Source organism: Ctenocephalides felis, unplaced genomic scaffold (genome assembly GCF_003426905.1).
Source record: "Ctenocephalides felis isolate EL2017-DRISC unplaced genomic scaffold, ASM342690v1 CF-g0.4_SCAFFOLD_01886, whole genome shotgun sequence".
NCBI lineage: Eukaryota > Metazoa > Arthropoda > Insecta > Siphonaptera > Pulicidae > Ctenocephalides > Ctenocephalides felis.
In genome coordinates, this window is record NW_020538040.1 from 187,586,627 (window position 1) to 187,601,413 (window position 14,787).

The following is a 14,787-nucleotide window of genomic DNA, read 5'->3' on the forward strand; positions in this document are numbered from 1 at the left end:
ATGGAACTGCGTAACTTTTAGATCACATTATAATTTTTTTAGTACTTTACTACATGAATATGGCTTTTTTCGTGAGATAACGCATAAATCATAACGTTTGTCATTATCAAAATTTGTGACCATTATTAGACTGTTTAGACTGTGACTTGAAAATCACATAATTTATTAATACAAAAAAATGTAAACATAATTTTTAAGGCTTATACTTACTGAATTTTTTACCCTCAATTTTTTGCATGTAAAATAAAAATTTCGCCTATAGAGAGATTATGATTATGATTTTTGAAAAACAATCTTGCATTTGTCCAATACAATTACCAAAATTGTTATCTCTATTAAAATTTGATTATTTATTTCTTTATTGACTATATTTCTTTACTTCTTTATATGACTTTTTTAATTTTTTATATATCTTTGACAGGATCGGGTCTTAACAAAGCTGCTTGACATCGGGCTGTGCGAAGGGGGTGCGGAAAATCTGGAGCCACTATTTAGAAACTCTATTAGACTACGAGTGACGGTAAGTGATATATTGGAAATGTTTTGCATCTTTTTATTTATATTGGGAATAAGGCCGATATTTAGTTTTGTTGAAAAGCTAAGCATAATTTTAGCTGAATACGCATTTTTTCATAATACGCATTTTTTTTCATAATGTGACTGACCTCTCTAATTGTCCCACATTTCATATAGAGACCAACTTTTACATTTTCATTGAAATTCAATTGAAATTTTTATTACTTTTTGGGGAACAGTTCACATTACTCGTTTACAGAGAGCGCTTTTTACATACGTTTTGCATCGCATATTAAAATCCATAATAAATAGTAAAATATGTTCAATATTTAATTTTATTGAATCGGAATAGGAAAATATATTTGCTTGTATAGTTGTAATAATCGATATTAACTTCCCGTAGGGTAAATTATAGTGATGATTGCAAAAAAAATCGAAAATAAAAATTATTGCAAATCTTTACGTTTCAAAGGCTTTTGAAACACTTTAAAAAAAGTTAATGTATGTAGGTATGTTTATATGCATACAAATTTTCATCGACGATTTTGAGAGCACAGATCAACCGATTTGAATGATTCAAACAGCATTCGATTCCTATTGATGAGGAGATGTGCTGATTAGTTTTTAAGATATATGAAGATATTTAGTTTTTAAGAGTGCAAAAAATCGCAATTTGGTTTTTAAAAAAACGGAGCGTCCGATTTGAATGATTCAGAAAAAAATTGCTTAGATTAACGTTATGTAGAATTGATTAAATTTTTGTAAACAGGTCGAGATGTTTTGGAAATGAGTTTTGTTTTTTAAATGGCATTTGACGGCCAACTAAAACAGCTAATATGCGATTGCTCTAAAAATATCAAAATTTACAAAAAAATTCAAAAATTTGTGATTTGCCTTGAGGCACGATGAAGCACAATTTGCATTAGTCGTTTCTCGCGTTTTCTCATCATATAGCATGTGGTTTTTACGTTTCGGGTCGCTTATAAAAATCTATACTGAAATATGTCTAATATTTAATTCTATCGAATCGCTCATTAAAGTATTTATTAAATAAGCTTTATCATTAAATTTTGACAAACGTTCGCAATTGTTTAAAATTAGTTTCACACCGACCGCATTTTATGTTACGTGCGCATTTAGTTTGGAAGCGTTATTTAATTACTTTTATTATTGTGAAATCACTGTTCGCTAAAACATTGACCAGATACTATCACTTTGCGCTCTGCAGCCGAGCTCATGATAATGGTTATTAGTTCTATTAACAATAAATACGAACCGAAATTCATTCGAAAACTTCTTAATTAGCCCGCATAAACATGTTGTGCTAAAAGCACATCCCATATCGCATAGATCCACGTAATAAGCAAACCTATATGCGAATAATTAAAATTTATAAAACGAATTGCATGTATATACTACTAGAGTTGCATAAATGTAATTCACATTTTAGTTTTAGTTGTTGTCAAACTCCGGTGTGATAAAATTTCCTCGTATACATTTTAATATAAAAGTTGATGATAATGTTTCGCTCATTTGTGATCGTAAAAGTTTCTACAACTTTTGTTTATGCGAATATAATTTAGGTAATTTTTCGTTGTTGATAATGATTTTTATCGAGTTGAACTGGAACAACCGTTGGGAAAACGTAAGCTTCGTTATTCCATTAGTACTCATACACGTATTCGATATTTTGTTATTTTTTCCATTAGTAGAAAAACAAAAGTTTGCAGGTCATTGTATGTTGATACTAAAATGTTGAGATAAATAAAATTAATTATAGACCTGATACGAAGTAGACAAAATGACAGTATAAAACAAAACTACATAAATTTTGCAAATTATTTAATATTAGTATGGAATAAATAAATATTGTTTCATGTCCTGCAATGCATTAAAAACATGTGACAACATCGTATAATTTTGACGTGTAAATAAAAATAAAAAACATCAATTTTAAATACAATCGGTCATATAAAAAATTTATAATTACATTGAATAAATGGTGTAATTTACATTCAATTTAAAGTTTTTTTATAATCAATCATATCTGATCCTTCAGCTAAATTATATACAGCATTCATAAAAAACCATGAATTTTTATCAAAGTAACAATATAGAGTAAAAAATTAATAATCATTACAATACACCAACGTTGACCTAGAAGTTGATTTTACTGGTAAAGTATTCTAACGTTGGCAAAATCTCATAATATTTTTCATCTATATATCTAGTTTTTATAGTTCTTATTTTAAATTTTTTTACCAGTTATCAATTTAAATTCGAATAAAAGGAAAAATTTTTTTGAGTTAGTATTTATTTAAGATGTTTTGGAATTAGTTACGTTCCATCATCAAGCTTTCTATCAAGAACAATATACGTATATAGTATATATGTATATATTATAATGAACAATATTGCAAGAAAAAGTAGTTGAATGAAAATTTCAAGTATGAAGTTTTAAAACCTTGATAGGAGTAAGTAATGATTTATTTAAATTTAAATAAATTATTGCATTATTTTGTAGAATCTCTTATTTTTTCTCCATACTGCTTGAGCTTCATTTTTTTTACTACAAACAGTTCAAAAACAAAACACATCAACAAACAAAAATTAAAATAAAATATTGAATATAGAGACAGATATTAAAACAAACACTTGATATTGAGATGAAATATATTTTGAGATTTTTGCAAACCCAACGTTAGAATTATTTACCAGGATATTTTATAAAAACTTTTAATTCAACGTTGGTCTCATGATTTTAATTTTTATTGTATATTATCATTTTGTTAAAAATTTAATTGTGTATATATTCCCTGTTTTAGGCGACCAGAATCAACAGTAAGATTTGTTTTCACGTAGACATGTATTGATAGAAGTTTGAGTCACACGCCTATAATATTTTAAGGGACTCGTTTTCACAGTCAACCTTATCACCATGCAAACTTTTATTAAATTCGGATGAACAAATTTAAGATTCTCCTCGTTAGCTCTCGATTTATATGTATCATTGTCAGTAGTTAATAATATATGAACAATTCATTGCCGATATTCTTTCTAAAAGCCAGAATTTGCTAAAGATATATATATATATATATATATATATATATATATATATATATATATATATATATATATCATATGTGTATAGTCTTACATGTATATGTGTACATATATAAGTATATATTGTTGTATCTGTATATGTATATGTGTATTATATGTTTGTATGTGTGTGTATATGGATATATGCATGTATATATATATATATATATATATATATATATATATATATATATATATATATATGTATATGTGTGTATATGTGTACGTATATATATATGTATATATGCGTAGGTTTATATGAGTGTACTTAAATATTTTTGCCTATACTTTTTAATTATTTATTTAATTCTAGTCTCTACTACCTTTCCTATCTTTTATATTTGATTTGTTGTTAAGTGTTGCTGTTTGTTAATTTTTCTCTTATTGTATAGTTACTTTACCAATCCACATATATTATAATTACCTAGATATGCTAATTTTCATACTGTTTTTAGATCCACTGATGATGACATTAAATTGAATGTCGAAACGTTTGGAAATAAAGATTATTTTATAAATCTTTGGCTTTTCTTTGTTTGATGTATCGCCCTCAAGAACTCACTCATATATATATATATATATATATATATATATATATATATATGTATATTGGGGTGGTCCTTAATATGGATATTTTCGAATTTCTTTGCTCGCACGGGTTCAAATGTTTCAAAATCTGTGAAAGCTTTAGCTTTAGCTTCAACTCTAACATAGTTCGGACTCTAACCAAAGTATCTTGGATCTTCTTTCTAAGCAAATACTTATATTTATAAAATATATCAAATTTTTGTTGTAATTTTTTATTGATGATCAAAATAAGCAAATAAAATGTTATTCTGAAAATTTTCATTCATTTGTCGCGCTAAGTTATAAAATTAAAAAAAAAAAAACAAATGAAATATTACCCATATTACTTCCATAAGAAACTTGCAAACTATCTTAAAGTTAATATTAAGATCTAAAACTATCAGGCTTTTTTTTATCAAGTTGGAAGGTATTTGAGTCCCTGGGAGCAAAAAATTCTAAAATATTAAAATTAAAAACTAACCTAATATAAATATTCATGATATTATGCAAACAGAAACCTGTAGCTTCTATTTACCACACTCGAATTCTAGTCAGAAGTATGAATAAATTACAGAATTTTCTTGCACCAAAAAACAGATAATAGATTCTAAGTCCATATTTATCTGGTTTAATCATTTGAAAAGCAATTCGCCTCGTCTAACATGTTGTTTCTGGTACTATTGCCTGTAAATATCAGCAATTGGGTGCATGATGGGGGCGAATATCAGCTACAGGCGACGCCAGTGTGGTTCATTTATCTTGCGTTGCACGGCTGCGGATGTGTATTTCATGGAATTTGCAGGAATTACACGTATAGCTACTGAATATGAGTAGCGATGATGTCACAGACATTAATTCACTATAATTATGATAACGTTTGCCGCAGAACGAATATGTTGTGCTGATTGCTTATTTATTAATGTGGAATTTGCGGGCGATTCATTGTGCAAAATATACAGGTACAAAGTTCATAAAACAAAGAGATTTAATGTGCTTTTATGATATTTCAGTTGATGGCGGTATGTCCCTGTGGTGGTTGTGATATAAATAATGTTTTGCGTCATTTGCGAAATGGGTAGAGGCGTGTTTGACAATTATTTGGTTCATATTTTTTTGTACGCGTTGTGTCATTTCGTTTATTTATGGACACCGCTTAACATTTTTAAGCGCATAATATATTCATTTTAGTCATTATTCTATTTCTATATATGCAAAGTCATGTTCATACCTTTATTCAAATATATATCAATCCTATTTTTGCTTTTTACTTATTCGATGATGTGGCCTTTCTCTGGCAAAAGGATGTTAGATCCTCGCCCCCGGACAATCTTGTATCATCAGTAGTGATATTTATTTTTATTCGAAAATAAAGAACAAAAACATATTCACAATTGAAAATATCCTGTTCTCCGATGTCAAATGTCAAGGGGAATTTTTTATCTAGAATTACGTGATGGATCCGAATTCCACCTTAGCTTATGAACCTGCTTCTGGAAATAGCACCCACTTTATATATTGGACACTAAATATATTATTACATATAGAATTTCATTAGTTTATTTAGCACAATGTTTTTTATAGTAATAATTACTTTAAATTTTGAATTACAACTAGACACTTGGAAACTTGGCATTTCATTTTAGATCTTAGTATGCTGAAATAAATTCTCAACATCTTTTTTGCAAAAAGTTGTTAGCAAGAATGTAACTGTTCAAAATTTAAAATTATTTTTATAGCCAAATTAGAATTTTAAAAATCCCAGATTCACATAGTTTTTTCCTCAAAACTCCATGATATTTAAATACATTTTCATACAAAAATTTAGATTTGAATATTGAAATTTTGAATACTTCGTAGTTGAAATGCGGACTTTAGTATTTCCTGCAATATAACCTATATTAGATAAATAAATTAGTTAAATTAGTTCAATTTATTATATTATTATTATATATTATCTAATATGATATAGTTTTTTTTATTCTTATTTATATTTACACAGTATTACACTCGTTGCAAAAAAATATAAAACTAATATAAAACTAAAACTACATTAAACTTCTCATTAAAATTATGTTCTTTGATAAATAATAATATAATAATAATAAAAAATATTTATATGATAAGATTTATATTATTGATAATTTGTTTCAGTAGTTTCGTTATATACAAAATATTTCATTCCCGAATCAAATTTTGAATGCTCGTTTATGGCCGTTGTAAATTCTCGCATAAAAAACAAATATTAATCTAGAAGCGTTTTATCTCAAAAATTCTAAAGTAAATTCAATCAAAAGTTTTGAGTTTTAAATCAGAATCTATTCACTGAGTTCTTTGTATATCCGATGCGATTTTCTTAATTTTCATAAGAATAATTCATGACGATTTAGCGATCTCTTCCACTTCGCGTATCCGTACAACTCGGGAGATTTTCGCTTTTTATAATTATATTCAATTTATGTAAGAATATGTAAATTCAATTATAGATTATTACAATACATACTTTTTATGTAAAATATAATAAATCGTTACAATATCATGATTGAGGAATAGTTTTGGTAAGTGAAATATTAATTGCATAATTAAAATGATTTTTTGAAAAATAATTTGAATATTTTATGAATTGTTATTTTTGTAAATTAAATTGCTTATGGAAACGAAACGATATTGTGATTCTAAACATGATGTTACAAAACTGTTTTTTCTCTGAGGACAAAGATGTTTATTTATATTTATTGATCGATAGAGATAAACTGACAAATATTTTTACATACACTTTACCAAATTTATTTACATTTTTGTTTATTTATTGATATATTATAATATATGAACAAAATATGTATAAGCAAGATGATAAATACCTATGTATATTATACGTATTTTATATGTTACTTTGCGTTACGTTACATTAGGTTGCGTTACGTTACTGTAACTGTTTTAGTAGTTTTGCAGAAGGTTTACATTAAAAAATGTACATTACATTATACAGAATTTAAGCCCTCAATTCAAACCAGTAGTATGGCTAGTTATTTGCTTATTATAATAAAAAATGGAAATAAATGATGTACCTATAACTAGGTATAGATAGGGTAGCGCGGGGCACATAGGACCAATTTGACTTTGAGCAATTATATTGTCAAAACCAAACCAATTATATCACAACAAACATATATCATACAACTAAGTATCTGACTATGTACAGTAAATACCCAGCTAATTCATCATTGTGGAAATGTGTTTTTTTGCTGTTTTCAAAAACTGGTTACCTGGTCCTTTTTACCCCATAGGCAAGGTAAATTGCGACGACAAGAGGGCAAACAGAGGGCATTCAATATTATAATTTTACAGGGATTTTACAAAATAATAGCTACATTATTTAATCAATGAAAAATAGAAATTTTATGGGTCTACTTTTAACCAAGATAATATTATATATAACCTTGATTTGGTATTTTGCCAGAAATATTTGTCAACAAAGTTGGAATAACTATTTATTTAACTTATCTCATGTATAATTGCTTTTTTTAACTTAACTTTATTTGCTATTTTTACACAATTTCCAGGGTAAAGGTTAAGTTGGTTCTTTTTAATTCACCCAGTTGTAAGGTGTTATAGAGGTTATATGAAAGAAGTGTTAAATTAACTTAATATTAACAATAAATTTTATAAAACACTTAAGTAACGTATACTTAAAAATTTTGTTAAGGTAAACTAAACAACAGTGCTCACAACCAAAAAAGTTAACAACGTAGGAAAATACTTTTGTTGTGGATTTTCAAATACTGCCTTTTACATCTCGATAGTGACGTCGTAAGAATAATGGTGATGACTGTTAATGCATATTTTTCCCTCTACTTTCTAATATTTTTGTTAAAAAATTCTTAACTTTACTGGTTTTTGAGATATCGGTGGTGGACCTTCTCTAAGCCCCGTTGTACCCTACAGAATAATTTAGGTTATTTTTGCCATGTTATTTTTACCTCAGTAACATCCAATACAAATAATATTGCAAATCTATTATCACGAACGTATGCTCTTCGCTCAAATGCAAATTTATAATATTTGCGATTACATGTCGCGTTGCCGGTACTCCACTCCATGCTGATTGTGACAACATATCCATGTAAACAGGCACGCAAAATTGTAACCCTCTTAATAGATTTCAATATAAACGTATGATGAATTGAATTATCGATGCGTAATAATTACTCCGATCGTGTGTTCGACAAACATACTCCCTGAACCCGAGGCCTCGCAGTCTGGTTCAGGCCACGTGGCAACACTCTCTTCTCTCTCCAACTCCATTTTCGAGAGTTGGGACGAACGCAATCATAGAAAGGGCCCTGCCGAACGGAAACGGTCCTACCTTTGTATTTGGTAGTAATGTAGGTCATTTTTAAGGTTTTTTTTAGAAAAACCCGGTGTACGGATTATCTGCTTTTTACAACATTAGTTTCCCGTAGGGTAAGTTATTGTAATCGTACAAGAATCGAAAATAACTAGTGGGGCGCATGGCATCGTGCCTTAAGGCAAATTGCAGGAACTTCCCGTACCAAATTTTTTTTAAGAGATTAACGTTTTTGACAAAAAAAATTACTCTGAAGAATTAGATTTTTGAGAAACTATAAATTTTTGACAAAAATTTAATTTTTGGAATAAAAGACTTTTTGAAGAAAAGTGTATTTTGAAAATTCTGAACATTTTTTTAAAGCAATCGTACTGCTGTAACTGCATAGTGACAAAACATCGAAGCGCGTAAGCGCCGCGCCGTCGTCTAACGGATAAGCATTGGTACGGAACCCATAGGAATGTAAACAAAATTTATACTTATTGTTAAAATTTCTATAAAATATCTGATAATCTGATGTGTATATGTCTAATGATCATTTTTGACCGCCAGATGGCAATTTTTTTTTTACTTTTTACACTAGATCTCTGAAACCGCTAAACCTGCCTTCTTGAAATTATTATAAGTAAAATGTTTTTTAAATTATTCAAATCGGACGCTCCGTTCTCTTAAAACCTGAGTTACGGTTTTTGGCACTCTTTGTCTCATATCTTCGGAACGGCTAGACCTGCCTTTGCCAAAAACTAATCAGCACGTTTTATCAATACAAATCGAATGTTTTTTGAATTATTCAAATCGCTGCATCCGTGTTCCTGAAATCGTCGACGAAAATTTGTATCCGAACACACATACACACACGCACACACATACATCCATTGTCTCTAAGGTATGCCAAAATATTCAGAAACCTCTAAAACGTAAAGATATATAAAAAATTTCATTTTCGATTTTTTTGCGATTACTATAACTTGCCCTACGGGAAGTTAAAAATTTCGGAACATTTTGCCATACCTTAGAAAAAATGTATATATGTGTGTGTGTGCTTGTGTGTGTATGTCTGGATACAATTTTTCGTCCACGTTTTTGGACGCACGGATCAACCTATTTGAATAATTCAAAAAACATTTGATTCCTATTGATGAGGAGGCGTGCTGGTTAGTTTTTGGCCTAAGCAGGTCTAGATGTTTCGAAAATACGAGGCAAAAATTGTCAAAAATATAATTCAGTTTTTGAGATAACTCGGAGAGTGTTCGATTTAAATGATTCACAAAAAAAAACATTTTTTATTTGTATTGGCAAAATGAAGAAATAATTAAGTTTTTGGAAAGGCAGGTCTAGCGGTTTCGGAGATACAATATAAATAGTAAACTAGTCGTGCATGGCATCATGCCTTAAGGCAAAAATAAAGAACTTTCCGCACCATTTTTTTAACAATTTCTTTTAACTTAAAAAAATGTGATTTTTAAGAATTTTGAAATTTTTGAAATAAAATGACTTTTTTGAAAAAAAAATGATTTTTTATAATATTTTGGAAATTGATTTTTGAGAATTTTAAAGTTTTTGAAAAGAAACTATTATTTATTTTTGAAATATTTCGGAATTTTTGAACTTTTTTTCGAAGTTTTTTTTTAAAAAAGCTTTTTTTTAGTTGAAGCAGCCATTTCAATGAGTTCATTTTCTATTATTAACCAAATGTATTGTATTTTCAAATTAAAAAAAAAGTTAAATCAATGTTAGTTATCAAATTTCGAATATATCAATTTCATTCTAAATCGGAATCGAAATATGTGATGACATTAAGCCCTTACTTGGCTTTTAGAATTTTGAACAAATATTTAATATGGCATATATTGTTTCTACAGATAATTAAATTTTGAAGTACAGAAATTGTTATTACAGTTGATTGAAAGTTAATTGTATGTTTAATTACGATTGTCGTTTAATAACAATTAATTTAATTTGAAATTACATACGGCAATTAATTCTATATGAACTATATTATCTATGTATGTCCTTATAGTATATAAAATAAATTGTGATAGTTTGTATCATCTATATTATTTATATATATATATATATATATATATATATATATATATATATATATATATATATATATATATATATATATATATATATATATATATATTTATATATATATATATATATATATATTGTTTAGTAAAATGACCATTCTGTTTATATGGCCAAATAAGTATTTGTTGAGATAGGTTCAAAGTGTTTAAGAAGTTCGTGATCGGCGAGATGCTACCGAACTCTTGAACACTTGCACTTTGCCGAAGGACCAGATATATTTAGTTGTTGGCTATATCAGACCGTTTGAATAAAAATAAAAGATGTTGAATAACTGTTTGATTATTGTGTATTTGAAATATTAAGACTTATAGCTGATTAGATAGTTGAGGTTTGAATTAGATGTTTTGGATTTGGGTGTTAATTTACGACTGATTGTTAGCTATATGAGATTTAGGTTGATACTAAATTATGTAGATTTTATAATTTTATATATTTTTCTGATTGGCCCATTTTGTGGAGTTAAGGACACCCCATTACAATTTTGGAACCAATCAGTGGTTATTACATTTATCAACCGAACAGGTATTGGTTGATAAATTGCATGATACGAAGAATTTAAACTGGATACAGGTAGTGCGAATTTCTTGGAAATATAAGGATGATTGTATGATGTAGTCAGGGACAGGTGATAAAAATTCTAGGAAAAATGGATTACTGATTTTGCGACAGGACGCGTAACAATGAAAGGGATGAATGAGGGTTTATTGTCGCTATCCTGCATGGAGATAATAAAATATAATTATTATACCAGGGTTGGCAATGACGCGTTAACATGCCCCCGGACTTAAAAAATTATGAGGAATTAATTATGAATATTTTTTAACGTTGCTTAATCATAGTTTTATGCCATTGCTTATAACAATGTTAATGTTTTGAAAGTTTATAGATATCACATGACATGTGATGATAATATTGATAATAGATTGATTAATGATAATGATAATGGATATAATGTTAGATTATTCACGGACACTTTACTAAAGTCTTTAAAATTGTCCAAATGTTCAAAATGATTGTACTGACACTTCACTAGAGTCGTTAAAATGCCTAATGTTTCGCATGATTATTGATAATTGACACTTCACCACACTATAATTATTTAATGTTTCAGATAGTTTTTGATTATTCGGTAATACACAAATTGTTTTTTATGTTTAATATTGATCATTTTCACTGTTTCACAATGTAATCACACAAAAGTTAGTTATTAGATTTTACAATGTCTTTGTTTAATTTTGCTTTTACCACTCGAATGATGATGCCGTCCTTAGGGTGCAGATTTGTGATAATGCCTAATCGCGGTCGTAGTGGTTTTAGAATTTAATCGAGGAATAGTACCATACTACCGAATTTAGCTTACAATAAGTTTTGATGCATTTTTGTGCGTTTTCTTGCACAACCGCTTCTGATGATGTTGCCTTGTTCTCTGATGAAGTTGATAGCTGTTGATAGTTGTCAGAGATTTCAAGCACGCATGGATTTAGGATTGATGTTGGTGGTTTGTCAATTAGGAAATGATAGGGGTTTGAAGGATTGTAATTATTTGGATTGGAACCTTGTAAAGATAATAGTCTAAAATTCAATATTGTTTCAATCTGTGTTAATAATTCGCGAGATTTGCTAGAGTTTGCGGTAAATTGTTTTAAAGCTAATATAAAAGATTCCGCGATCAAATCGTATATTACTTCGATGTCGATAGCTTTGGTGACAAAACACACGAACCAATATGTATATGCTTTATACTTTTTATGGACAAAGCTATGGCGATCTCTTAATATCATAAGATTGAATATTTGCACTGTTGCAGCTAAGATTGATTTTTTATTAATTGTTTGATTTATAGTGATATTTTTAGAATTAAATTCAAACCCTGTCTTGGCTAAAGTTGTAATTGTTTTATCGCCGATATTAAGCCAAGTATTCTGATTGTTTAAAAGATTTTGATAGTTAGCATTAGAATAATTTACGTTGTACTTTGCTTGATTATGTTTAGTAGTTAGATTTTGTTTATTTAAAATAAGTTTTTCTGTTGCATTGACTTTAGTTGATAAGTCAACGTCACAGAAGATGTTTTAATAGCATCGTTTTTTGGATTTTGAGTAAGATTCTTATTTGTTACTTGTTTTATTTGATTATTGAATTTTAATAATGGTGCTGAGGTAGTGTCTCTTATTACCGTAATTGATTTAATGTTGTTTTTAGGTTCAAGATGTTCAGCGTTATAATTAGCTTGATTTAAGTTAATTGTTAGATTTTGTTTATTTAAAACTAGTTCTTCTGTCGATTAGCTTTAGTTGATAAGTTATGATTACAGAAGACGTTTTTAATAACATTGCTTTTTTGATATTGAGTAATATTCTCATTTGTTAATTGATTTATTATTTGATTATTAGAATCTAATAATAGTACCGACGTAGTTCCTCTTTTTGCCGTATCTGATTTAATGACGTTTATAGTTTCAGGATGCACAACGTTTTTAGATTTATTATTATTAGATTCATTGAGAGTTATTGATTCAGATGGAATCGAAATATAGTTGTTTGATGTTTTTATATGATTGTTTACTATAATAGTTTTACTTTCGTACCGCGATTTTAGCAATTCCCAAACATTTATATAGTTGTCCGCGGTAGCAGGTAAGGAATCGATTATGTTACCTGCTTCGCCTTTCAAGCAAGATTTTAGGTAAGAATATTTTTGAGAATTGCTAATATTTGGGTCAATATGAATTGTATAGAATGAATTATAGAACTGTAACCAGTTAATATCTGTACCGTCGAAATGAGGTAAATTAATTACAGCAAATTTATTATTGTTTGTTTGATATGATTTGTCACCAAGGCTACTATTTGAGCTAGGATCTGTTTTAAATGTTTTAATAATTGTTATTAAAATTACACAGCATTTAGTATAAGTATCATTGAAATCGTAAAATTCTGTATCTATCAAAAAGTCAATGTACTCTTCGTCATCAAAATGATTTGCAATTTGAATTAATATTTCTTGAAAAGTATCTAAAGAAGGTTTTAGTATTTCTAATATTTGTTTAAGCTCTGATATATCTAACTTGCTACTCTCATTTTCTCTTATTCTTTTACAAAAGCTATGGATTTGCGTCAAACGAATTTCATAAACTCTTTTTTGATATTTAAATTTTCTAAAGAATCCATATTAACACAGATCTACTACGCAAAATTCAAATAACGATAGGTAAAGATAATGAATAGGAAGGATTAAGAAAAAGGAGTGCTTAAATTAGACTGACCTTTGTGTTGTCGCGTCATGTGTCCGCATTGTTCCTCATGAGCTGATTTGGATTCAGCTGTTGTTTCCTTGATAATGTGCTGCAGCTTTATTGTGCTATAATTATGCTGCTTCTTGTTGTTTCACGATAATACACAATGCACTTACACTGAGATTTATTGTTAATGTTGATGTTAGTTTGATTTAATTGTTTGAATTGTTGTTGATATAATCGTTGTTTAAATTTGATTTTAGATTAACGTTCATGCGATGCAATGTATTATGTTAAAAGATGATTTAACTAATTACACTGTGCACTATAAGTTTTAGATTTTAGATTAATGTTCATGCGATGCAATGTATTATGTTAAAAGATGATTTAACTAATTTCACTGTGCACTATAAGTTTTAGATTTTAGATTAATATTCATGCGATGCAATGCATTATGTTAAAAGATGATTTAACTAATTACACTGTGCACTATAAGTTTTAGATTTTAGATTTTAGATTAATATTCATGCGATGCAATGCATTGTGTTAAAAGTTATTAACTAATTACACCGTGCACTATAAGTTTTAGATTTTAGATTTTAGATTAATATTCATGCGATGCAATGCATTATGTTAAAGATGATTTAACTAATACACTGTGCACTATAAGTTTTAGATTTTAGATTTAGATAAAGGTTTTAACTTAATATGCGATGCAATGTATTACACTAGAAGATGAAGATTTAAATAATACACTGTGCACTAAGTTTTAGATTTCAGATTTTAGAAAAAGGTTTTTAACTTAATATGCGATGTAATGTATTACACTAGAAGATGAGATTTAAATAATACACTGTGCACTAAGTTTTAGATTTTAGATTAAAGGTTTTTAACTTAATATGCGATGCAATGTATTACACTAGAA

At 28.1% G+C, this 14,787-nt stretch overlaps 1 pseudogene; it reads left to right on the top strand.

Annotated features, from left to right (window-relative positions):
• Window positions 1-419: 419 nt before the first annotated feature.
• LOC113376420 overlaps window positions 420-14,787 on the top strand; it is a 70,425-nt pseudogene continuing 56,057 nt past the window's right edge.